Genomic DNA, 26,717 nt, shown 5'->3' with positions numbered 1-26,717 from the left:
ACATTCCGTTAGGGGGGCATCCGCTACCTCTTTGGCGGTGTCTGGCGCCAGGTTGGAGGACATTTTGAAATTGGCAGACTGGTCCAGAGTGTCCACATTCAGAGAATTTTACTTCCGTCCAGGTCCTCACGTTTTCTCGTCAATCATTGAAAATTTGTCTTAACTTTGAACTCGCAATATGAGCCTCCGGGTCTTGTAATAAAATCAGGTGATTTTCCTATTTCATGACGTAAAGTCATGATTTTATTAAAGACACGGAGGCGAGTATTGCCCACCCTACGTTTTCCCTCCCTATGTGAGTTTAATATTGGAATGATTTTGATTGTGTGTCATTTGCATATTGATTTAACTCTATGAGTTTTTTCCTGAGTAGGTTTGTCGCAACCATTTGTTTGGGAATACAATGCACCAATTTGCTTCTATCATGGTTCTGTTTTCGCCTTTTTTCAGGTTGAGATCGGTCAGTTCCGTGGTGTCCTTTGTTCTACGTCCTGGTTCGGAGGGTCGGCAGTTCGGTTCCAGCCGGTCATGTGACGTGGACTGCTTCAGGAGGTTCTTCAAGGTTGTTCCTGGTGTTCCTGTTCGCTTCCGGATGGATGGCGCTTTTGTTTCCCAGGCTGTTCCGGTTCCTGGTTGGCGGTTCGGTTGGACTGTTTGGTTTTTCAAAGAAAGAGGAGGATTTGCAGGCGGTGTGGCCTGTTATAGAGAGACTATGGGGAGGGGCTGATGACATGTGTCAATATTTTTTATTTGTTCTTTGCTGCTATTGGTCAGAGTAAAGAAGGAGAATAGCAATACTCGCCTCCGTGTCTTTAATAAAATCATGACTTTACGTCATGAAATAGGAAAATCACCTGATTATACAGTCACCACTAGAGGGAGCTCACTACATACAGATTATACAGCCACCACTAGAGGGAGCTCACTACATACAGATTATACAGTCGCCACTAGAGGGAGCTCACTACATACAGATTATACAGCCACCACTAGAGGGAGCTCATTACAGACAGATTATACAGTCACCACTAGAGGGAGCTCACTACATACAGATTATACAGCCACCACTAAAAGGAGCTCACTACATGCAAATTATACAGTCACCACTAGAGGGAGCTCACTACATACAGATTACACAGCCACCACTAGAGGGAGCTCACTACATACAGATTATACAGCCACCACTAGAGGGAAGCTCACTACATACAGATTATACAGTCACCACTAGAGGGAGCTCACTACATACAGATTATACAGCCACCACTAGAGGGAGCTCACTACATACAGATTATACAGCCACCACTAGGGGGAGCTCACTACATACAGATTATACAGTCACCACTAGAGGGAGCTCACTACATACAGATTATACAGCCACCACTAGGGGGAGCTCACTACATACAGATTATACAGCCACCACTAGAGGGAGCTCACTACATACAGATTACACAGCCACTACTAGAGGGAGCTCACTACATACAGATTATACAGCCACCACTAGGGGGAGCTCACTACATACAGATTATACAGCCACCACTAGAGGGAGCTCACTACATACAGATTACACAGCCACCACTAGAGGGAGCTCACTACATACAGATTATACAGCCACCACTAGGGGGAGCTCACTACATACAGATTATACAGCCACCACTAGAGGGAGCCCACTACATACAGATTATACAGCCACCACTAGAGGGAGCTCACTACATACAGATTATACAGTCACCACTAGAGGGAGCTCCCTACATACAGATTATACAGCCACCACTAGAAGGAGCTCACTACATACAGATTATACAGCCACCACTAGAGGGAGCTCACTGCATACAGATTATACAGCCACCACTAGAGGGAGCTCACTACATACAGATTATACAATCACCACTAGGGGGAGCTCACTGCATACAGATTATACTGCCACCACTAGAGGGAGCTCACTACATACAGATTATACAATCACCACTAGGAGGAGCTCACTACATACAGATTATGCAGCCAACACTAGAGGGAGTTCACTACATACAGATTATACAGTCACCACAAGAGGGAGCTCACTACATATAGATTATACAGCCACCAATAGAGAGAGCTCACTACATACAGATTATGCAGCCAACACTAGAGGGAGTTCACTACATACAGATTATACAGCCACCAATAGAGGGAGCTCATTGTAACGGATCCCCTGGCACCCCGACTGAGTACCTCCGTTGCTGGATGCTCCTAGCGTTTCCTGAGGTCTCCAAGCACTCTGGCAGACACCACCATCACCGAACCGAAGAAGCAGATAAATCCTCTTCAAGCATATGAATGCTGTAGACAGTGGAATAGGAAACCATACGAATAGGTTTACGCTCCTAGCAGTCAAACTGGAACAGCATACCATGAATCCTCCCCCCCAAGAATGAGACGACACTTCACTTTGAGGGTTAAAACAGGAACTGACTGTACTTCAAGAACAGCCTCTTTTATTCACAAACCACAAACATAGTACTGCCCACAGGGTTTTGAAATACAACCAATCAGTATATTACAACACATACAATGTAACTGCAGCAACCAATCGTTCACGCCCCCAGAGGACCAGAAGGGAGACTGCGACACAGGACAGATACAACACATCCCCACAATGCATCATGGTTTCCTCCTCTCTGTCCTGGAGACAACCGAGGAGCAATCCAATTATCTCTCAGGACAAAGGGAAATCGCCAATACACATGTGGAGACAACAGGACAAACATCACCATTTAAACACACAATGGGACAATAGAACAATGGGAAAATAGAGACACACCCAGCATATTCCTCCCCTCTGTCTATCCACCCAACTATCTCCCAAGCTGACAAGTTGCACTTATTATAAATTGTTACAACTTTGTGAGGTTACATTGTCCATACATATAACTTATATCAATTTAACCAGTATAACTTGGGGACAAACCTATCCAAAATTCCCTGGAATAGGTTCAGGGGTTTAAAAGTTAGTAGGGGCCATAATCCTGAGGCAAGAGGCTTTTAAACAGCCCCCTCCAAAACCCAGTGGCGAGGTTGGTTTCGCCACACATCTCCCCCCCCCCCCCCCCCCAGGGAAGACTAACCAGATACCTGACCTCACGCCGGTCGGTACCTGAGTTAGTCTGGCCGCCCACCCACAACCCAATACTGGACCTGTTGAATTTAGTAGCCTGTCTCTGTCCAGTGAATCCACCAAGGTTATATTGGTAGCTGGTACTCCCGGTCTCTGAGTTGCTCCCTGGCTTGGAGTGGAGGTTGCTTTGTGGGCAGGGATCAGTGGGACTCTGCCCTGGTGCCAGCGTTACCACGGAAGAAGCCTGGTTGGAGTCTGGTTGTTGGAGGGGGAAACCGACTGTCTCCCCTTTGGCTAAACAGCCCGGTTGCTGGGGGACAGGACCGACTGTCCCTACCCCCTGTGCTGTAAGTGCAGAGACCACGGTCCCATCTGCACTGTTGTGGGGCTTACTGTCTCCCCCTGGTGCGTTAAGCTGCCGCTGGGGAGAGGGGATAACGAGCTCCTCTCCCATACATACTTCCAGCTGCTGGGGAGGGCGACCGACCGCCTCCGCTCCCAATACAGTGTCCTGCTGCTGGGGAAAGGAGACTGGGCTCTCTATTCCCTGTAGGACACTCTGCCGCTGGGGGACAGGACCGACTGTCTCTGCCCCCTGTAACTCCGCCTGCCGCTGGGGAATGGAGACTGGGCTCCCAATTCCCAATAAATGACACGGCCGCTGGGGAATGGAGACTGGGCTCCCAATTCCGAATAAATCACACGGCCGCTGGGGAATGGAGACTGCGCTCCCAATTCCCTGTAAATCACCCAGCCGCTGGGGAGAGGGGGTAGCAAGCTCCTCTCCCATACATACTTCCAGCCTCTGGGGAGGGAGACCGACTGTCTCCGCTCCCAATACAGTGTCCTGTTGCTGGGGAAAGGAGACTGGGCTCTCTATTCCCTGTAGGACACGCTGCCGCTGGGGGGCAGGACCGACTGTCTCTGCCCCCTCTAACTCAGCCTGCCGCTGGGGAATGGAGACTGGGCTCCCAATTCCCTGCAGGACCGGTGGAGAGACATCGGTCCCACCTCCACCGACCACCTGGGGTTCTTCCCAGTAAATCTCCACAATATCTGCCCAGCTGAATGAGTCTAGATCCGGGTCTGTCATCTTGCTGTCCTGCTGAGCCTCCCCAATAGAGTGGAAGAGATCTCAGTAGTCCTGCTCCAGTTCCCACTCCAGGGTTGCTAGGTGAGCCAGGTCTTTCTCTACCTAATGGGGGTTATCCCAATCTTGCCTAGCCTCCCTCTCATAGAAAATGTCCTTAAGTCTGGACTGTGCAGGGCTCCCGAAGTCAGGCTCTGCAAAGGACTCCCATAACAAGCCAGGACCATCAAACTCCTCCCTCTGGCTTGTCATGCTCAGCTGTCCAGGATATATACTGTGCCATATACCACCAGAGCGCCTGGTAGGCATCCTCCAGCCATAGCTCCTGCCATACCCGATGCTCTAGTTCCTTCACCCATTCCTCCAGGGGCTGCTCTCCCAGGAAGGGCATCCGCAGGGCCACTTGCTTCTGCAATCGCTGCTCTTCACTGGGGAGACTCTCGCCTCGCTGGTATTGTACATTATCCAGGGCCTGGTACCAGATGCCTTTTCTTAAAGCATCCCGGCCATCCAGGTCTTCCTCATTGTATGCCACTGCTGGTTCCATTCTGGTGCTGTCAGGGTCGCTGTACTAGGACATGCGTTGCCCTCAAATTGCAAAATCCATGGAATGGTGTCTCCTGTAGCTGTCCTTCTGAGTACCTCCGTTGCTGGATGCTCCTAGCGTTTCCTGAGGTCTCCAAGCACTCTGGCAGACACCACCATCACCGAACCGAAGAAGCAGATAAATCCTCTTCAAGCATATGAATGCTGTCAAACTGGAACAGCATACCATGAATCCTCCCCCCCCCCAAGAATGAGACAACACTTCACTTTGAGGGTTAAAACAGGAACTGACTGTACTTCAAGTACAGCCTCTTTTATTCACAAACCACAAACATAGTACTGCCCACAGGGTTTTGAAATACAACCAATCAATATATTACAACACATACAATGTAACTACAGCAACCAATCGTTCACGCCCCTAGGGGACCAGAAGGGAGACTGCGACACAGGACAGATACAACACATCCCCACAATGCATCATGGTTTCCTCCTCTCTGTCCTGGAGACAACCGAGGAGCAATCCAATTATCTCTCAGGACAAAGGGAAATCGCCAATACACATGTGGAGACAACAGGACAGACATCACCATTTAAACACACAATGGGACAATAGAACAATGGGACAATAGAGACACACCCAGCATATTCCTCCCCTCTGTCTATCCACTCAACTATCTCCCAAGCTGACAAGTTACACTTATTATAAATTGTTACAACTTTGTGAGGTTACATTGTCCATACATATAACTTACATCAATTTAACCAGTATAACTTGGGGACAAACCTATCCAAAATTCACTTGAATAGGTTCAGGGGTTTAAAAGTTAGTATGGACCATAATCCTGAGGCAAGAGGCTTTTAAACAGGCCTCTCCAAAACCCAGTGGCGAGGTTGGTTTTGCCACACTCATTACATACAGATTATACAGTCACCACTAGAGGGAGCTCACTGCATACAGATTATACAGCCACCACTAGAGGGAGCTCACTACATACAGATTATACAGTCACCACTAGGAGGAGCTCACTACATACAGATTATACATCCACCACTAGAGAGAGCTCACTACATACAGATTATACAGCCACCACTAGAGGGAGCTCACTACATACAGATTCTACAGCCACCACTAGGGGGAGTTCACTACATACAGATTATACAGCCACCATTAGAGGGAGCTCACTACATACAAATTATACAGCCACCACTAGAGTGAGCTCACTACATACAGATCATACAGTCACCACTAGAGGGAGCTCACTACATACAGATTATACAGCCACCACTAGGAGGAGCTCACTACATACAGATTATACAGCCACCACTAGGGGGCGCTCACTACATACAGATTATACAGCCACCACTAGAGGGAGCTCACTACATACAGATCATACAGTCACCACTAGAGGGAGCTCACTACATACAAATTATACAGCCACCACTAGAGGAAGCTCACTACATACCGATTATACAGCCACCATTAGAGGAAGCTCACTACATACAGATTATACAGCCACCACTAGAGGGAGCTCACTACACACAGATTATACAGCCACCACTAGGTGGGAGCTCACCACATACAGATTATACAGCCACCACTAGAGGGAGCTCACTACATACAGATTATACAGCCACCACTAGGGGGAGCTCACTACATGCAGATTATACAGCCACCACTAGAGGGAGCTCACTACATAGAGATTATACAGTCACCACTAGAGGGAGCTCACTACATACAGATTATACAGCCACCACTAGAGGGAGCTCACTACATACAGATCATACAGCCACCACTAGAGGGAGCTCACTGCATACAGATTATACAGCCACCACTAGAGGGAGCTCACTACATACAGATTATACAGTCACCACTAGAGGGAGCTCACTACATACAGATTATACAGCCACCACTAGGGGGAGCTCCCTACATACAGATTATACAGCCACCACTAGAGGGAGCTCACTACATACAGATTATACAGTCACCACTAGAGGGAGCTCACTACATACAGATTATACAGCCACCACTAGAGGGAGCTCACTACATACAGATTATACAGCCACCACTAGAGGGAGCTCACTACATACAGATTATACAGCCACCACTAGAGGGAGCTCACTACATACAGATTTTATTACAAGACCCGGAGGCTCATATTGCTATTCTCCTTCTTTACTCTGACCAATAGCAGCAAAGATAAAAAATAAATATTGAACATTTGAATAGCCCCTCCCCATAGTCCCAGTATAACAGGCCACTCCGCCTGCAAATCCTCCTCTTTCTTTGCTGCTGACCGCAGAGATAAGTACCTGTGATATTTGTCTGATTACTATTACGGTTATCTTATTGGTTTTTTCCCCTTTTTTGGTTTTGTGGGATATTCTATTGTTTGCAGGTTGTTTTATGGGATCTCCCATTGTCTGATGCTGTGTATTTCCTTGGCACAGCTCTGGTGACCCTGTTATTCAGGAGTACCCCTGTGCGTCCGATTATCCCCTTTGGGGTTCTCATCCCCTTCTGTCTGTACCTTCCCCTATCGGGGGTTTTTACTTTTTGACATCTGACTGAGTTTTTTCTCTCTCTCCTGCTTGCCGTTTCACACTGCACACTCCCCCTCGGTTTCTCTCCCCCATCCGCTTCTCTTTCGCGCCGCGGCTCACCTCTGATCTTGCCGCCGGCGCTCCTGCTTGCCGCGCTTCGCTCCGCCCGAGATCTCGCGAGATCTCGGGCGCTTCCGCTTCCGGTTTCAGTGCGGCGCTCCGGAGTCTCGGCGCACACTGCCCTGCATCTGCTCTCCGGCTCCTGTGCTCGGCGGCCTCCCTACTTACCGGCTCCTGTTTTTTCCTGTCAGGTTTTTCTCCCCCACTCTAGTTCCTCTCCCTGGCTGGGGAAAATCCTCACCAGCGGAGTACTTAGGGTAGGGTTAGTTTTCAGATTAACCCCTTCACTACAGATATAGAGGCGGGCTGTGTGATTATGCCCAATACAGATCTCAGTGGGCAGGGCCCTATGGAAGAGGATATGCCTCAGGCTGATTTAACCCCTTCTGGGGATGATTGTGATACAGGGACGCCCTCTGCGGATCCTTCCCTGGTTTTTCAAAATACCTTATCCAATGCGATTGCTGCGGCTATGGGATCAATGACTTCAGTCATATCCCAGTCTATTGCCCAGGCCCTTGCCTCCCATCCAGCCGCCTCTACCGCCCCACAGCCCGCTACGGTTTCTAAACCAACCGGTCCAGGGCTTGCCTCCAGAACACGCTTGACTGGTGACGTTGTCTCCACCAATGTTGGCGCGCTGGGTTCGCGCAAGAGAGCCTGTACGCGTCAGGCAGAACATACGCGCAGTTGGAAAAGTGCTAGAGCACAGCAGGATACAGCTTCCGGCTCTGAAGTCGGTTCTGATGAGGAGGCCATAGATGACGCCTTTGAGGAGGCAGAGGACGACCCTTCCGGGGTCATAGATTCTAACCCCTTACCCGGGTGCAGCTCCATGGTTTCGGCAGCAGATGTGTCCTTGACGGACCCATCAGGGGAACCTCTCTTTGACCCGGATTCCCTACACCACCCTCGGTCAGCGGAGTGGTTGCCGTTGGAGCATGTCTCCAAATATTTGGAGGCCCGCGTGCGTTGCCCCCTCTCCAAAGAGGCGCGCAACAAGCTTAGGGCTGAATGCCCCAGACCCAAAATTCCCAACAGGGTTTGCGAGACTCCAGCGGTGGACCCCAAAGTGACCCAATTCCTCACCAAATCTGGGTGGAATCCGAGGAAGGGTCTGGAGTCAGCCCTGCGTGCCTGTCAGGACAAGCTCCTGGACGTATTTGGCCCCCTGGCAAAGATTTTTGACCTGGCCGAGGCTGCCAAGGCCGAGGGTAAGCAAGTAGACCCTCTAGAGCTGCGCGAGTGGGTGCAGCGCGCGATTTGCGTGGCAGGAAACGTTAACACGTCCCTGGCCATTGAACGGCGCAAGGCCATACTTTTCAAGATTGAGCCTAAGCTATCCAACTTGGCGCTTACCGAAGCCGGTAAGGAGGCCCAGGGCCTGCTGTTTGGCGAGTCCTTTATTAAGGACTTAGGACGGTTTGTCGGTGCTTTTACAGCACTCGATAAAGCCCAGAATTCAATGAAACGGGTGTTTCATGGTAGGGTCTCTAGCAGGGCCGGCAGTTTCAGGGGCCGTCTGTCCGGCCGTGCCCATTTTCAGTCCCGTACTACGGGCAGAGGCTCCTTCTCCCAGAGACCTGCGTTCCAGGAGCAGAGGCGAGAGACATCTTCCTTTTTCCCTTCCCGGGGAGGATCCTGGAGACCTAGAGGATACAGAGGAAACACTGGTTCCAGACGACCTTATGGTAAGACCAATGCCTCATTTCAATTCTTTAACTGTTTGTGTAGGGGGCAGACTCCGGCTCTTTTCCCGAGCTTGGTCACGTATCACCTCGGACCGATGGATTCTCTCCACGGTCAGGGGTTTCCACATAGAGATGACGTCTTCCCACCTATCCATTCCGCCCCCACACCCGGCAGTGCTGTCGGTAGAGAACCGCAGGCTTGTGGACTCAGAGCTATCAGATCTCTTCCGCAAAGGGGCCATAGAGCCGGCTCCGGCATCCCCTGGTGCGATAATCAGCAACATTTTCTTGGTGGCGAAAAAAGGGGGCCAGCTACGGCCCGTCATCAATTTGCGCGCTCTCAACGCATTCGTCAGGTACCGCCATTTCAAGATGGAGGGCATCCATCTCCTTCGGGACCTACTTCAAATGGGCGATTGGATGGTCAAGTTGGACCTGAAGGACGCTTATCTTACCGTCCCTGTCGAGGACGCGTCCAGGAACCTTCTATGCTTCCTTTGGAAGGACAGAATTTGGCGGTTTACATGCCTCCCTTTCGGCCTCTCTTCTGCTCCGTGGTGCTTCACCAAGCTGATGCGCCCTGTTATGGCCTGGTTACGCAGTCGGGGAGTTCGCCTAATCGTCTATCTGGACGACATCCTGATCATGGCACAGGATCATGCGGTGTTACTAAATCACCTTCGCTGGACAATGGATCTCCTGTTGGATTTGGGTTTCCTTCTCAATCAGGAGAAGTCCTGTCTCACCCCAGCTCGCGAGATGGAGTTCCTGGGGTTTCTGGTGGATTCCACGGCGGGGACTCTCAGCCTACCACCGACCAAGGTTCGGTCCATTCGGAAGGAGTTGTGCAGAGTCAAGTCGTCCTCCCAGATCCCGTTGCGTCAACTAGCCAGGATCATAGGCCTTCTAGCATCTTCTATCCAGGCGGTCTTCCCAGCCCCACTATATTACCGGGCCCTCCAGCGACTGAAGATTTTCCACCTCCGGAAGGGGGCTTCCTATGCGGATTGGATTTCCCTGGACGAGGAAACCAAGCAGGAGCTATCCTGGTGGATCCTCAATTTACAGGCTTGGAACGGCAAGGCTATTTTCGGTCATCGTCCGGATTTCGTGGTGGATTCGGATGCCAGCCTGTCGGGCTGGGGAGCTCACTGCGAGGGGATCTCAACCGGAGGCGGCTGGTCAGCGGACGAAGCGGGATTCCATATCAATGCGCTGGAACTGTTGGCAGGTTCGTTCGCAATCAAGAGTTTCACGAGGGACACGGCCAAGGCCTGCATTCAACTTCGCATGGACAACGTGTCGGCAGTGCGTTACATCAATGGCATGGGCGGTACACGTTCCACCATCCTATCTCGGTTGGCGAAGGATTTCTGGGACTACTGTCTAGACAAGGAGTTGATTGTCTTGGCGGAATATCTTCCGGGCGTCCAGAACATTCGGGCGGATTGGAGCTCTCGATATCTCTCCGACTCCAGCGACTGGCAGTTAGATCCAGCGGTGTTCCGTTCCTTAACGTCTCTTTGGGGGCCTTGCTATATCGACCTGTTTGCCTCCCGCCTGAACACGCAGCTGCCACGTTTCTACAGTTGGCGCCCGGACCCGGAGGCCGAAGCTGTGGACGCGTTCCTACAGGATTGGTCACGGGGCCTGCTTTACGCATTCCCCCCCTTCCAGCTGATTCCCAGGACCCTGATTCAAGTACGCCGTCATTCAGCGGATCTGGTTCTGCTGGTCCCTTTTTGGACTTCCCAGTCGTGGTTTCCTCACCTTCTGGAGCTGATGATAGAGACCCCGTGCCTGCTCCCGACATCTCAGACTCTCCTCCGAGGTCCGAATCACCAGCTACATCCTCTTCTCCTGGACGGATCTCTGCGCCTGTTGGCGTGTCGAATTTCAGGGGACCCTGGGAGGTCCCGGGAGTTTCGGGAACGGCTAGAGTCCTTTTCGAGAACGCTTGGGCCCCAGGAACCAGAAGATCTTACAGATCTGCCTGGGGATCTTGGGATCGCTGGTGCGTGGCTAGGGACTTGGATCCCGTTTCGGCGCCTGTGACGGAGATCTTGCACTTCCTATCTTCTCTTTTCGATCAGGGCAAGGCCTATCGCACGATCAGCCTTTTCAGGTCGGCCATTTCTGCGTCCCACCAGGGGTTTGACGGTACTCCTGCAGGGCAACATCCTTTGGTATGCCGTCTATTGCGTGGCTCTCGGATGTCTCGGCCTCCTAGGCCTAGATTTTCGGCGACTTGGGACGTGTCTTGTGTTCTTTCTTTTCTATCTTTTTGGCCTCAGAATTCAGACCTGTCCTTACGGCAACTGTCGGCAAAGCTCGTCACTCTTTTCTGTCTAATCTCCTGCAAGCGGGTGTCTGACGTCCGGGCTTTGGATTATGATGCCCGCTCGTATACTCCGGAGGGGGTCTCCTTTGACATCTCTAGGAGAACCAAGTCTCACATACGCTCAGTTGCTTATCCGGCTTTCCCGGCCTCGCCTTCTCTCTGTCCGGTGGAATGCCTCAAGGAGTATGAAGCTCGCACTTCCCTTCATTGATCACGGGAGTTTTCTCATCTTTTCCTCTCTACCATTCGCCCTTTTGCCCCGGTGACCACTCCCACGCTGGCTAGGTGGATGAAGTGGATCATGGAATTGGCGGGCGTGGACACTTCCATCTTTTCGGCGCATTCTGCTAGGGGGGCATCCGCTACCTCTTTGGCGGTGTCTGGCGCCAGGTTGGAGGACATTTTGAAGTTGGCGGACTGGTCCAGAGTGTCCACGTTCAGAGAATTTTACTTTCGGCCAGGTCCTCGCGTTTTCTCATCAATCATTGAGAATTTATCTTAACTTTGAACTTGCAATATGAGCCTCCGGGTCTTGTAATAAAATCAGGTGATTTTCCTATTTCATGACGTAAAGTCATGATTTTATTAAAGACACGGAGGCGAGTATTGCCCACCCTGAGTTTCCCTCCCTATGTGTATGTTTATTATTATGAATGATGTTTATTCTGCAGATGGTATTGATTTGTTGTCATACGCAGGTTGATCTTAACTCTATGAGTTTTTTCCTGAGTAGGTTTATCGCAACCAGTTGATTTTGGATACCATGTCCCAATTTTGTTACTCTCATTTTCTGTTTTTTCACCTTTTCAGGTTGAGACCGGCCCGGTGTGCGGTGTCTGTTGGTCTACGTCGTCGGCAGTTTGGTTCCGGCCGTTAGGTTGATGTGGACAGGACGAGGAGCATCCTTCGGCGCTGTTTCCGGCTCTTCCCGTTTTCGTTTCCGGATGGAAGGCGGTTGTTGTTCCATGATGTTCTGGGACTTTTGGTTTTCCGGTTCTGTTGGATGTTCGGACTTGAGTTACAAAGAAAGAGGAGGATTTGCAGGCGGAGTGGCCTGTTATACTGGGACTATGGGGAGGGGCTGTTCAAATGTTCAATATTTTTTTTTTATCTTTGCTGCTATTGGTCAGAGTAAAGAAGGAGAATAGCAATACTCGCCTTCGTGTCTTTAATAAAATCATGACTTTACGTCATGAAATAGGAAAATCACCTGATTATACAGCCACCACTAGAGGGAGCTCACTACATACAGATTATACAGTCACCACTAGAGGGAGCTCACTACATACAGATTATACAATCACCACTAGAGGGAGCTCACTACATACAGATTATACAGCCACCACTAGAGGGAGCTCACTACATACAGATTATACAATCACCACTAGGGGGAGCTCACTGCATACAGATTATACAGCCACCAATAGAGGGAGCTCACTATATACAGATTATACAGTCACCACTAGAGGGAGCTCACTACATACAGATTATACAGCCACCACCAGAGGGAGCTCACTACATACAGATTATACAATCACCACTAGGGGGAGCTCACTACATACAGATTATACAGCCACCACTAGAGGGAGCTCACTACATACAGATTATACAATCACCACTAGGGGGAGCTCACTGCATACAGATTATACAAATGTAACATCTAAGGTTTGTCACTATTTTATCCAGTCTGGACTCCAGACTGATACATTTTACCTGGTGATAAATTGTATCAAACTATTAGGATATAAATTTGTGATTCTGAAGTGTTTAGGTCACAAAAAATTATCCAGACTTTTTACATTGTAACAAACCCCCAGCTGTGTGATGTAGTAGTTCTATACATGTTTTTCCTAGTGCCAGGTCACCGGAGGGTGCAGGACACTAAGGGTTACTATGCAAACATAGGCAATAGCTTCCCACCATAGTGAAAACTATTGTGCATGTCCCTTTAAGTGGCTCACATTCTATTGCGCGGCACAAATGTGTGCGCTGTCACGGCCTGTCATCCAGGCGGCAGAAATCCCCCGTAATAGAAGCCTTCGCTTCAGTCCTACAGGAATAGCAGTAAATAAAGTGTTTGAGCCGTCACCGGTGATTATCGTGTCACCCAAATGGCAGGTTCTGCGCTGAACCGGTCATTGCCGCAAACTGCAGAGGAATCAAACGCCACATTACACCCAGCAGAGCAATAGTCTGCAGAGTGGCGGGGGATGGTACTATATAGGGGCACGTTCTGACCTAATATTGCCGCTGCTGATTACATAGCACCCGCTGCCGACCCAAAGAAGTGACGAGCACAGGGCTGGAGCCGCTGGAGTGGTTCCCTCTTAAAGGGATATGTACGTCATATCCATAAATATAGGTTCTACTGCTGGGAATTACGCCTATCTCCAGAATGGGGGTCCTCCTAAACCCCGTCCCTGAGGTGGATACTAACTGCTCCATCCAAGTGGGAAGGTGGGACCTCTATTGTGGTCGGAGGCTGTCAATGAGGTTATTAATGGTTGTCCGAGGAAAGTTCTGCCATGTTGAATGCACTTGGGCACACAAATCATCAAGATTCGCTGCTGGCTGATTAGAGTTGATCGAGTACCCTAGTGCTCGGGGGCTCGGGCCGAACACATCGTGATATTCGGGTGCTTGACCGAGCACCCGAGTATAATGGAAGTCAATTGGAGAACCCGAGCATTAAACCAGGCAGCCCCTGATCTGAAGAAAATGTCAGAAATTGTTGGTAACACCACTGAAGTGGTTCTATAACAGCACGGGGAGGATGTCTGGATGCATCTTGGACTCGCTGATCGCTGCTGGGAACGATGTTGTCCGAGTAGTACGCCACTTTTACATAATGACAATAATACGCACAAAACCAAGGTTAAAAAAATCTATTTTAGAGGAAAAATTGATAGAAAATATTCTTTCCTAAATATTTACTTGTATATAAAGTGCAAGTGCTGCCAAAAATTACAAGGAAGAGGCACTCCGATACAACCTGTACATCACATACAGGAGGGCGTCATACACACCCTTTAAAAATTATGATTGAAGGCCTGCTGGTGACCCTCAAAAACATTAGGACTAAGTGCCTGCTGATCTGACCACCTAAAACATTCTGGGCGGTGGCCGGATGCCGCTTTGGTGACTCTAGAGCCAATGGCACTGATTCCCCGTTACTCGTAGTTTACAATGGTTTTGAGCTGAAAACTATCAACTTTCGATGTAATTCTCAGCTCAAAACCATTGTAAACTACGGTTAACGGGGAACCAGAGTTTGATTCCGGAGAGGGAGCCTGAGAAACGGCTAACACATCCAAGGAAGTCAAGCAGGTGACGAGCAAATTACCCACTCCCGACTCGGGGAGGTAGTGACGATAAATAACAATACAGGACTCTTAAGATGTCCTGTTATTGGAACGAGTAATAACAAAATTACAGGGAATGTCACTGGGGTTTTTGGATGAGGAAACGTTAGACAGGAGAGGCCCTGCTGCCGATTTGTTGACTCTAGATAACTTCTGCCTGATCGCACGTCCCTGTGACGTCCACCATCCATTTGGATATCTTCTCCATCAACTTTCAATGTTCTTTTATGCACCTAACATGGTGACCACCGGTAACGGGGAATCATTGTTCGATTTCGGAGAGGGAGCCTGATAAACGGCTACTACTTTAAAGCAAGGCAGCATGAGTTGCGGGCCTGCAGGTGAGCTGACCCTATAAAAGATTTGAGTTGTGGGCCTGCAGGTGAGCTGACCCTGTAAAACATTATATGTGAGTGCCTATGGGTGAGCTGACCCTGTAAAACATTATATGCGAGGGCCTGCAGCTGAGCTGAGCCTCTAAAAAATTCTATGCGAGGACCTGCAGCTAAGCTGACCCTTTAAAAGATTCGAGTTGCGGGCCTGCAGGTGAGCTGACCCAGTAAAAGATTTTAGGTGCGGGCCTGCAGGTGAGCTGAGGTGGAACCGACAAACCCAACTTGATTTTGATGGCTGCATTAATCTGCAGGTGACCGTCATACAGCTCCACAGATTTCTTTCCATCTGCATATTTCTAAACAATCTGTGGCCTCAGTCTTTTATCCAGACTCAGTCATTGTGCCACTATGTGGCCTCCTCATGCTGCCATCTCCACACCATGTCACCTTGCCACTCATTTTTATCACCATGCTGATGCTGCTTAAAAGGCCTTAAGGCCCCCAATCTAATTAACCACTTCACATCTGGGCCATTTGCCCCCTTACTGACCAGGCCTAATTTAGCAAATCTGACATGCGTCACTTTATGTGGTAATAGCTTTGGAACACTTTTACTTATCCAAGCCATTCAGAGATTGTTTTCTCGTGACACATTGTGCTTCATGATAGCCATAAATTTGAGTCAATATATTTCACCTTTATGAAAAAATCCCAAATTTACCAAAAATGTTGAAAAATTCGCAATTTCCAAAATTTTTATTTCTCTGCTTTTAAAACAGAAAGTGATACCTCATAAAATATTTATTACTTAACATTCCCCATATGTCTACTTTATGTTGGCATCATTTTGTAAATGTCATTTTATTTTTTTAGGACGTTAGAAGGCTTAGAATTTTAGAAGCAATACTTAAAATTTTTAAGAAAATTGCCAAAACCTACTTTTTAAGGATTCAGGTCTGAAGTCACTTTGTGGGGCCTACATAGTAAATACCCCCATAAATGACCCCATTGTAGAAACTACACCCCTCAAGGTATTCAAAACCGATTTTACAAACCTTGTTAACCTTTAGGCTTTTCACAAGAATTAAAGGAAAATTAAGATCAAAATTTTAAATTTTACTTCTTTGGCAGATTTTCCATTGTAATCCATTTTTTCTTTAACACATCGAGGGTTAACAGCCAAACAAAACTCAATATTTATTACCCTGATTCAGCGGTTTACAGAAACACCCCACGTGTGGTCATAAACTGCTGTTCGGGCACATGGAAGGGCGCAGAAGAAAAGGAACTCCACATGGTTTTTGGAAGGCAGATTTTGCTGAACTGGTTTTTAGATGCCATGTCCCATTTGAAGCCCCCCTGATGCACCTTTTCAGTAGAAACTTCCAAAAAGGTGCCCTATTTTGGAAACTAGGGGATAAGGTGCCAGTTTTATTGGTACTATTTTTGGGTACATATGATTTTTTGATAATTCATTCTAACACGTTATGGGGCAAGGTGACCAAAAAATTGGTTGTTTTAGCACAGTTTTTATTTATTTATTTTTACAGCGTTCACCTGAGGAGTTAGGTCATGTGACATTTTTATAGAGCAGATCGTTACGGACGTGGCAATACCTAATATGTATACTTCTTATTTATTTACGTTTTACACAATAATAGCATTTTTTAAACAAAAAAAATGATGTTTTAATATGTCCATGTTCTGAGAGCTATAGTTTTTTATTTTTATTTTTTTAAATGATTTTCTTATATAGGGGCAAATTTTTTGTGGGATGAGGTGACGGTTTTATTGGTACCATTTTGTGGGACATACGCCTTTTGGCTTTTTTTTACACAGTTTTTATTTGTTATGGTGTTCACCCGAGGGGTTAGGTCACGGCTGAAGCTGTCGGTGACTTGCGGAAATGCGCACACACGCAGCGCATCTTAACCAGTAGCTTAGGCAATATGGGGTATGTTTGTAGAAACCGCTGAACCACAAGGTTGAATACTTGGGTTAGGCATGGGATGTGTCTAAGGTTGCCCAGCTCCAAAGCCGCCACCAAGTTGCGGCCATTATCAGACACAACCAGGGGCGGACTGAGAACCCTCAGGGCCCCCGGGCAAAATAAATCAAGGGCCCCTCTTACAGGCCCCACCCATGTTCTGCTGCAAGCCCCACCCTTGTCCCACCTCCATGCCCCGCCTCCAGCCACACCCTACACAATCTTTAATAAGATTTCAAAGTTAAAGTGACACAAAAGGCACCCAGACCACTTCAGCTCATTGAGGTGGTCTGGGTACAGTGTCCCTTTTGCAAATCGAGCTGCAATGTTCTAGAGAAACTGCATTGTTTATGTTCCAGCAATAAGTCAGCGTCTAGTGGCGGCAGCCTCCTGAGGACTTCCTGGAGTAAAACAGACCTTTGGTCCGGTATCTGACGCTGGACGTCCTCACACCCTGCATGATGACCTCCAGGGTCAAATTTTTCCCCATAGGAAAGCATTGATTCAATGCTCTCGTATGGGGTGATCTAATCTCAGCGTCCATTAGTGAGCCTCTGTTAGAAGCAGTGTGGGCATAACTACTGTGAAGGGGGCACATATCTGGGCATAACTACTGTGAAGGCGGCACATATCTGGCCATAACTACTGTGAAGGGGACACATATCTGGGCTTAACTACTGTGAAGGGGCACATATCTGTGCATAACTACTGTGAAGGGGGCACATATCTGTGCATAACTACTGTGAAGGGGCACATATCTGGGCATAACTACGGTGAAGGGGGCACATATCTGTGCATAACTACTGTGAAGGGGCACATATCTGGGCATAACTACTGTGAAGGCGGCACATATCTGTGCATAACTACTGTGAAGGGGCACATATCTGGGCATAACTACTGTGAAGGCGGCACATATCTGTGCATAACTACTGTGAAGGGGGCACATATCTGGGCTTAACTACTGTGAAGGGGCACATATCTGGGCATAACTACGGTGAAGGGGGCACATATCTGGGCATAACTACTGTGAAGGGGGCACATATCTGGGCATAACTACTGTGAAGGGGGCACATATCTGGGCATAACTACTGTGAAGGGGCACATATCTGGGCATAACTAATGTGAAGGGGGCACATATCTGGGCATAGCTACTGTGAGGGGGGCACATATCTGGGCATAGCTACTGTGAGGGGGGCACATATCTGGGCATAACTACTGTGAAGGGGGCACATATCTGGGCATAACTACTGTGAAGGGGGCACATATCTGGGCATAACTACTGTGAAGGGGGCACATATCTGGGCATAACTACTGTGAAAGGGGGGGAGGCCCTTCACAGTAGTTATTAACCCCTTCAGTGAATGGGGGACTGCTGAAAGGGGTTAATAACTACTGTGAAGGGCCTAGCCGTCTGGGCAACCCCACAGATCATCCCCTCACCCACCTTGTACTTGTTCCACTGATCCGCTACTTGCGGGCTACATGGGCATGAGTTCAGTCACTTCGGTGCGCAATCTCATCCTGTGGCGCGTGATCCCGCGAGACCCGTGACCTACAGTGGCAGGTCTTGCAGGATCACGCGCTGCAGGACGGGATTGCCCACCGAAGTGACTGAACTCATGCCCGTGCGCCCACAAGTAGCGGAACAATTACAAGAGGGGTGGGGAATAGCCAAATAAAAAAATATTTTGAACCAAAAGGTGTTATGGGGGCACTGTGGATGACACTGTTATGGGGGATCTGTGGATGTCACTGTTATGGGGGATCTGTGGATGACACTGTTATGGGGGGATCTGTGGATGGCACTGTTATGGAGGATCTGTGGATGACACACTGTTATGGGGGATCTGTGGATGACACACTGTTATGGGGGATCTGTGGATGACACTGTAATGGGGGATCTGTGGATGACACTGTTATGGGGGCTCTGTGGATGACACACTGTTATGGGGGATCTGTGGATGACACTGTTATGGGGGATCTGTGGATGACACACTGTTATGGGGGCTCTGTGGATGACACACTGTTATGGGGGATCTGTGGATGACACACTGTTATGGGGGCTCTGTGGATGACACACTGTTATGGGGATCTGTGGATGACACACTGTTATGGGGGATGTGTGGATGACACACTGTTATGGGGGATCTGTGGATGGCACTGTTATGGGGGATCTGTGAAGGACACACTGTTATGGGGGCTCTGTGGATGACACACTGTTATGGGGGCTCTGTGGATGACACACTGTTATGGGGATCTGTGGATGACACACTGTTATGGGGGATCTGTGGATGACACTGTTATGGGGGATCTGTGGATGACACACTGTTATGGGGGCTCTGTGGATGGCACTGTTGTGGGGGGGGGATCTGTGGGTGACACATATATAGCACCTTATGCTATATATGTGTCATCCACAGATCCCCCCATAACAGTGTCCCTGTGAGTGAATGATCCCCAATACAGGGACTGGGGGCCGGTGTTCCGGAATTTTCTGCTACCCGGAATTTTTTGCTACCTGTGTCACTTCCGGTAGTGACGTGGGAGGTGTGTCTCTCACCTCGGCTCCTCATTGGCTCTGCCAGGGGTTTGTCGGCGCAGGCGCGGAGGATTCACCCGTAGCGTGAACTCGCCGAAGGTAGCAGAAAATTCCGGGCCACTGCGCATGCGCGAAAAAGACGGTCGAAGGTAGCAGAAAATTCCGTCCCACTGTGCATGCGCGAACAAGACAACCGAAGGTAGCAGAAAATTCTGGTTTCGCGCATGCGCAGTGGGCCGGAATTTTCTGCTACCTTCGGCTCCTACTGCGCCTGCGCCGAGCCGTCTTGTTTAGCGAGCAGAAGGTAGCAGAAGATTCCGTCCCACTGCGCATGCGCGAAAAAGACGACTTGGCGCAGGCGCAGTAGCGCCGAGTCAGTTAACAATAAAGGTTAACAAAATGCAAATATCTAGACCTCTTCGGCTCCTCTGTGACGTGTAATTGACAGTATTATGTCTATATCGTGGAAAATAGTTTTAAGGAAATGAAATAAAGATTTAAAATGTTATATTAGTCAGCACTTCAAGCTAGACGTAATGTAAAACTATCTCCCACAATATAGACATAATACTGTCAAGTAAACGGAACACCGGCATCTGGTGCTGTAATGGCAGCGGGGCCCGGTGCAGTCACTGTATTCTATTACACCGGGCCCCGCTCACTGTAATACTGATATTCCTATGTGAACAACTTGAAACCCTCTGCGATCCTCTCCCTCTCTGTACTCACACACTCAGTAGCAGCCGGGCGGCAGCGCAACTCACTGACGTCACGCGCGCCTGCGCCTCCTACTTTATGAATGAAGCGGGGCCCGGGTTTTATGTTATTCTGGGGCAGGCCCCCATCCCGGCCAGGCCCTCAGACCATGTCCGAAGTGCCCGACCGGTCAGTCCGCCCCTGGACACAACCATGCCTTAATGCTCGCCTTCTTCATATTGAATGTTATAAGGGACCGTTTATAGGAAAAATGTGGATAAATTATGGAAAAATATAATTGTTTTTGCTAATATTTTTCCCAAATCTGGCCCTGACAAACACACACGTTATTGCAGCGCAGATGTGACAATTCACCGCAGACACCGTTTATAGGCAAAGTGTGGATAAATTATGGAAAATATATATTTGTTGTCACTTGTCAGTAATATTCTTCCTGTCTCTGGCCCTGACACACAGAAGGTATTGCAGCACAGATGTCACAAGTCACTGCAGACACCCTCTATTCAAAAAGTATTGCAAAGTATGGAAACATTTTTTTGCTGGCTATAGTATATTGCTCCTAGCCGGCCACCACACACAATAGTCCTTAAAAAGACTTTTGTGTCTTTGAAGCGTTTTTCTATTGAAAAGATTGCGATCACAATCTCCCTACACCATCTGTCCCTTCCTAAGCGCAGCTCTCCCTGACTCACAATGAGCCGAACCCGCGTCATCGGGTGCTATATAGCACCCGATGACGCGTTCCGGCCAGCCAATCACTGTAATGCCAGAAGCTAACATGGCTACTGCATTACAGTGATGGCAATACTTACCTGCACGTTTATTGGCTGCTTAGCAGCCGCAAAACGCGCTGGGAGGAGACTCGAGTATGGCGCTCGAGCACATGCGGTACTCGGCCGAGTACCGCCATGTGCCGAGCATAGCGATGCTCGAGTCGAACAGGTATTCAGCCGAGCATGCTCGCTCAACACTATTGCTGACCAATGACGTCCCCGATGTGCTCGATGGGAGACAAGTCTGGAGACGCTGCAGGCCATGGTAGCATACCATAATCCCAGGAGTAGGACCAGTGTGAGTTTCCCTTGTGAAGGACTCTTTATGGCGTTGCCCACAAGGTCTCCAGACCAATCTCCAGCAGGACTCATCACTGGACAGGACAGACCTCCATTCCAGCCTCCACTGCTGGTTTCCTGTGCAGTATGATAGCCTTTGAGAGCGCTGAGGTCAGTGGACACCCGTAGATGGACGTCTGTCTCGTAGCCCAATGTCATTCAGATGCCTGCTGATGGTTTGTGTAGACACTGTTTGCCGCCCTAGGCTTGGGATATGACAATTTCACTTGCAGTACAGAATGGATCACTACACGCCATTCTTCTAATCAGACGATCAGGTTCGCCTTCATGTCATTCTACTTTGTCGTCGTTCTCCCAACAACCAGGACACACAATGTTGAGCAGCACTGGCATCTCAAGGGTGTATTAGACACCCCGATCATGCAGACGAATGTCAGGAGGAAAGCGTTCCCTCTCGGCAATCGCCGGCTCACTAGCGGAGGAGACCACTGCTATTACATGCAACAATGTCCTCCACAGCACGGGGAGGAGCGATCACTCTGCCATCGCTTGTCCCCATACTGTCTAGTTGTTTGCTAGCATCAGATCATAACTAGACACCGCGATCTGCCGCCAGCAAATCCTGATCAGACAATCTGCCTGTCTAATATACCCTTAAGTGCGTAGATGTACAGGAGGCATCGCACAATCATCCCACAAGACTTGTTTCAATTTTTGAGGTTTCATGTGGCTAAAACATGTTGCTTTCAATCTGCCTTTTATGCCCCTCCCACAGGCCACAGATTGGAGCTAGGTGCTAGAAAATCTCATTATCTGCAGATCTTAGCGACACCTGCTACTTCCTCCATTTCCATAACCTTACAGCTTCTCCTTCATGTCGTTACAATTTATATGTTAAAGGGGTTATCCCATCACAATGATCACTGTTAAATCTGTTAATGATTTGACAGTGATCATTTTTCTAAATACATTTTGCTACCGAATTCCCATTCTTTTTGAGAAAATAAGTCCCCTCTTACCTGATCGTTGTCTTTCGTCTCCCCTGGTTACAGCCACCTCTCCTGTCGAATCCCGCCGGGCCGCGCTTGCGTAGAAGACTGAAGATTCTCTCCCTGCCGGGCCGCGCAATGTCCTGAACGCGCACGCCGCTGTGCATGCGCCATGATGACTTCTTCTTGGCCAGTATAGTACAGAGCCGCGAACGTGCACGCCGGCTCTGTACCATACAGGCCAGGAATAAGTCACCATGGCGCGTGCGTGCGTGTTCAGGACATTGCGCGGCCCGGCCGGGAGAAAAACTTCAGTCTTCTGCGCAAGCGCGGCCCGGCCGGGAGAAGACGTCACTCAAGCCCAGTCGAATCCAGGAAGTGAGCGTCGCGCTGGACGAAGGTAAGTATGAAAACTGAAGATGGGAATACCCCTTTAATGAGTGTAAATAGATCGTTGTATAATGTGAAAGCTTTTAATGTTCTAATTGTGTTTCAGTTCCTCACATTTTTCAAGATCTCTGCTTGCTGAAAAGCCATACAGACCTCTCGCTGAGAGTTTCTACGCTTATATACTGGACGTTTGCAGTTACAGTCTATCTAGAAAATCCAATCTGAGCCAAAAAAAGCTTCCATAGGGCCGACAACAACAGGATTCTATCGCCAGTCCCGACAGTTGCTACAATGTATCAGTCTGGAGTCCGCAATGTTTAGTTCTCACACTGGACTACATTCCCAACAGACACTGATCTGACAGCAATCGTGCTTGAGAATGGTGAGTAATGTACATGCAGAGTTACAGAACTTTCCATTCTACCTCGATTCAACCATTTATATAAAACCGTCAGATACATAACGGATGATTCTCACCCCTTTAAGGTCCGTTCGTCTTTACTCCGCTGCGTTCAGTTCACCAGACAGGAGTGAATCAGACTTTACTCCTTCTGAGAAGAAACTGCAGCCACCTTGGTGAACCTTGGACATGACAACATCTCCTTATATCACATGTGACCGGTGAAGGCGTCTTCTTGTCTCCACTATACACCAAGTCCAGAAAGGAGGGGGGACATGGGTGCCCCAATATGCACGGAACATCAGCTCTCAGGTGCACTCCATTGTAATAGATTGACATGTCATACAGACGGTCTAGGGTACATTATATCTTCTGTCATGTTCTTCTATATTCCAGTCATCCTTTCCTTTCTGGGAAAGCTGGGTGACAACCAATATGGCGGTCACAAGAGCTTCCATGAGGGCTGTCACCTAGCTTTCCCAGGATCCTGAATGTATTGATCGGTACCTTAGCCATATATTGATGAAAAGAGCCGTTTGCTGTATATTAGATCTGCAGACCTTACAGTAGTATTGGTTGTCACCCAGCTTTTCAAGACAGATATAACTAAGGCGACTTTCACACCAGCATTTTTACTGGATTCGGCAGGGCTCAGCAAAAACGCTTCCGTTACTGATAACACAACTGTCTGCATCCATTAAAAGTCTATTGTGGCAGAGAAAACGGATTCGTCCCCATTGATTTGCATTGGGGGCCATGCCGGATCCGTCTTGCTCCGCATCCCAGGACGGAAAGCAAAATACAACATGTTGCGGTTTGCTCTCCGTTCTGGGAATGCAACTAAACGGAACGGAATGCGTTTTGGAGCATTCCCTATGACGGAACTCAATGCCGGAAAACTTAAACGCTAGTGTGAAAGTAGCCTAAGGGTCCATTCACACGTCCGCAAAATGGGTCTGCATCCATTCCGCAATTTTGCGGAACAGGTGCAGACCCATTTATTTTCAATGGGGCGGGAATGTGCTGTCCGCATCCGCATTTGCGGATCCGCACTTCCGTTCCACAAAAAAATAGAGCATGTTTCTATGAGAGTGGCGGCGATGTGCGGTTAGCAAAAATGCGAAATGCACATTGCCGTTGTCCGTGTTTTGCGGATCCGCAAAACACATTTGGATGTGTGAATGGACCCTAAGGCCTCTTGCACGCAAACGTTTTTTTATTTGCGTTCCGTTTTTTTGCATTCCGTATACGGAACCTTTCATTCCAATAGATCCTCAAAAAAAGACTGAAGATACTCCGTATGTCTTTCGTTTCCGTATTTCCTTTCAAAGATGGAACATGTCCTATTATTGTTCGCATAACGGACAAGGATAGGACTGTTCTATCAGGGGCCAGCTGTACCGTTCCGCAAAATACGGAATGCATACGGACGTCATCGGTATTTTTTGAGGATCCGTTTTTTGCGGACAGCGAAATACTGAAAAAAGCCATACGGTCGTGTGCAAGAGGCCTAAGAAAGGGCTTAATAAAATAGAAATATGACGCTTTCATCATGCCAACACTAGAGGGCAGCATATACCAGCCCATCTATGCAGTACTATGTGCATACCGCTACATGGCGGCTGTATACGGGCATGGGGGGGGGCAGCTGAGGGCCACAGGGGCTTAGTTACCCTCAGCATAACGTTAATGAGATCACAATGTGACAGCTCGGAGGGAACCATGACCCGTATAAAAGGAAATCAATAGACGTAAAAACATAATCAGGGCTGGTTTTAAGTCCTTCATCTGCAGGTGACATTTTAATCCGTGACCCACATTCCCAGTGTCTCCGAATAACGGGACATTTATTCTTCTCCTAACAGTAAAGGAGATGCTGGCGCTGCCGATCAGCGCCCGCCATAAGTGACATTAGAATTACGTCTGTCAGAAAAAGCCAGAATGAAGCCCCCCGACCTAGGGAAGTAACGCAGGGGCTCCCAGTATCGCCCAGTTTACCTCTTTGCATCAACCCTATAGATACTCAGGTGATGCACCAGGCGCCACGTCCCGTGAGAAGAACAGCTCTAGATGTAAGTCGGCAGAAGAATAAAACCGTTCAGCACGTGGCGCGTTCTTAGAAACCGTGTCCAGAAAAATCACCTTTTGCAGATCATACGTCATCCCGTACGTTCAGAGACCCGGAGAAGGTGACGAGGGTCTGGCGTGGCCCAATCCGTATCAGTATACGTTGTCTAAATCAGCAGGCGCCAACCACTGGGCCGCGGATCGTCTGGTGCTGGTCCGGAGTTGTACTGCGGGGACGGGAACTATTGGTGCTTGTGCCCCTCCGTTTAGCCTCATAGGCTGAAGACCGCTACGCGTGAGAAGTATTAGACGGTGCGACAGTGCAGGATGGTCGCAATGACATCATCACGCCACCAGAGACCCAGCACAGGAGGTCGAGGTGACATTCATGACCGCCAGCGCCAAAACGCAGATAGCAAACTGCAAGAGGCCTGCACTGCATAGAAATGAATGAAGGGCGGCTGCGCATGCTCAATTATTATTAATATTATTAACGCGCCAGTCATTCCATAGCGCTGTACATATGAGAAGCGGTGCACATACATAATACAGACGACGCGACCTCTGTTCATTTCCCTGCTCTGCTTTCATTGTAGGTGTGGGTCCTACCTCTCAGACAATGGGAGCATATCCTAGCGATATGCCCCCATTGTCTGAAATGGGAATACCCCTTTAAGTACTTTTTTTTTCCTCATCTCAAAAAATGAATCTCAGACAGAAATGGCTCAAACGGATGCCAAATGTGCATAATTGATGCATAGTATGTTTGTTTGTTTTTGTTTTTATTACAGGATCCAGTTTTTTTTCTTTGTTTTTCTGTTGTTCTGACTAGAAGAATTGAAAATAAAACAGTGATGTGAACACAGCCTAAGGGTCCATTCACACGTCCGTTGTTTCTTTCCTGATCTGTTCCGTTTTTTGCGGACCAGATCTGTTTTATGTGGAATACGTTCCTGGAAATTAAATCCTGCCCACAGAAATCACTTATTCACTTTTTTTTTCTTCAAAGAAATCCAAACAACTTTATTTGCTTTGTGAAATTTATACATGTTTCCGTTTTTTGCGGATCCGCAAACAACGGATGACATACGGAAACATTTTCAGGAACAACGGATCCGCAAAAAACGGACCGAAATTCGGGATATAGAAAAATACTGACGTGTGAATGTAGCCTTAGACATATAAATTTGGATCCTACACAGTACCAAAATAGAATGGAAGAATATAACTACTATAATACTGCTCCTCTGTACAAGAATATAACTACTATAATACTGCTCCTCTGTACAAGAATATAACTACTATAATACTGCTCCTATGTACAAGAATATAACTACTATAATACTGCTCCTATGTACAAGAATATAACTACTATAATACTGCTCCTATGTACAAGAATATAACTACTATAATACTGCTCCTATGTACAAGAATA

General features: G+C 48.3%; 1 protein-coding gene across 1 annotated transcript in view; it reads right to left on the bottom strand.

The window, feature by feature from the left end:
• The window catches only part of LOC122940683 (xaa-Pro aminopeptidase 1-like), a 62,601-nt gene extending 39,210 nt beyond the window's left edge, over positions 1-23,391 (bottom strand). The window contains exon 1 of the mRNA XM_044297383.1: positions 23,293-23,391. The gene's annotated coding sequence lies outside the window, so the exon portion shown is untranslated. The remainder of the gene's footprint in view (positions 1-23,292) is intronic.
• Positions 23,392-26,717: the final 3,326 nt, after the last annotated feature.

This window comes from Bufo gargarizans, chromosome 6 (genome assembly GCF_014858855.1).
Source record: "Bufo gargarizans isolate SCDJY-AF-19 chromosome 6, ASM1485885v1, whole genome shotgun sequence".
Classification (NCBI taxonomy): Eukaryota; Metazoa; Chordata; class Amphibia; order Anura; family Bufonidae; genus Bufo; species Bufo gargarizans.
This window is presented reverse-complemented; position numbering and strand designations above follow the sequence as displayed.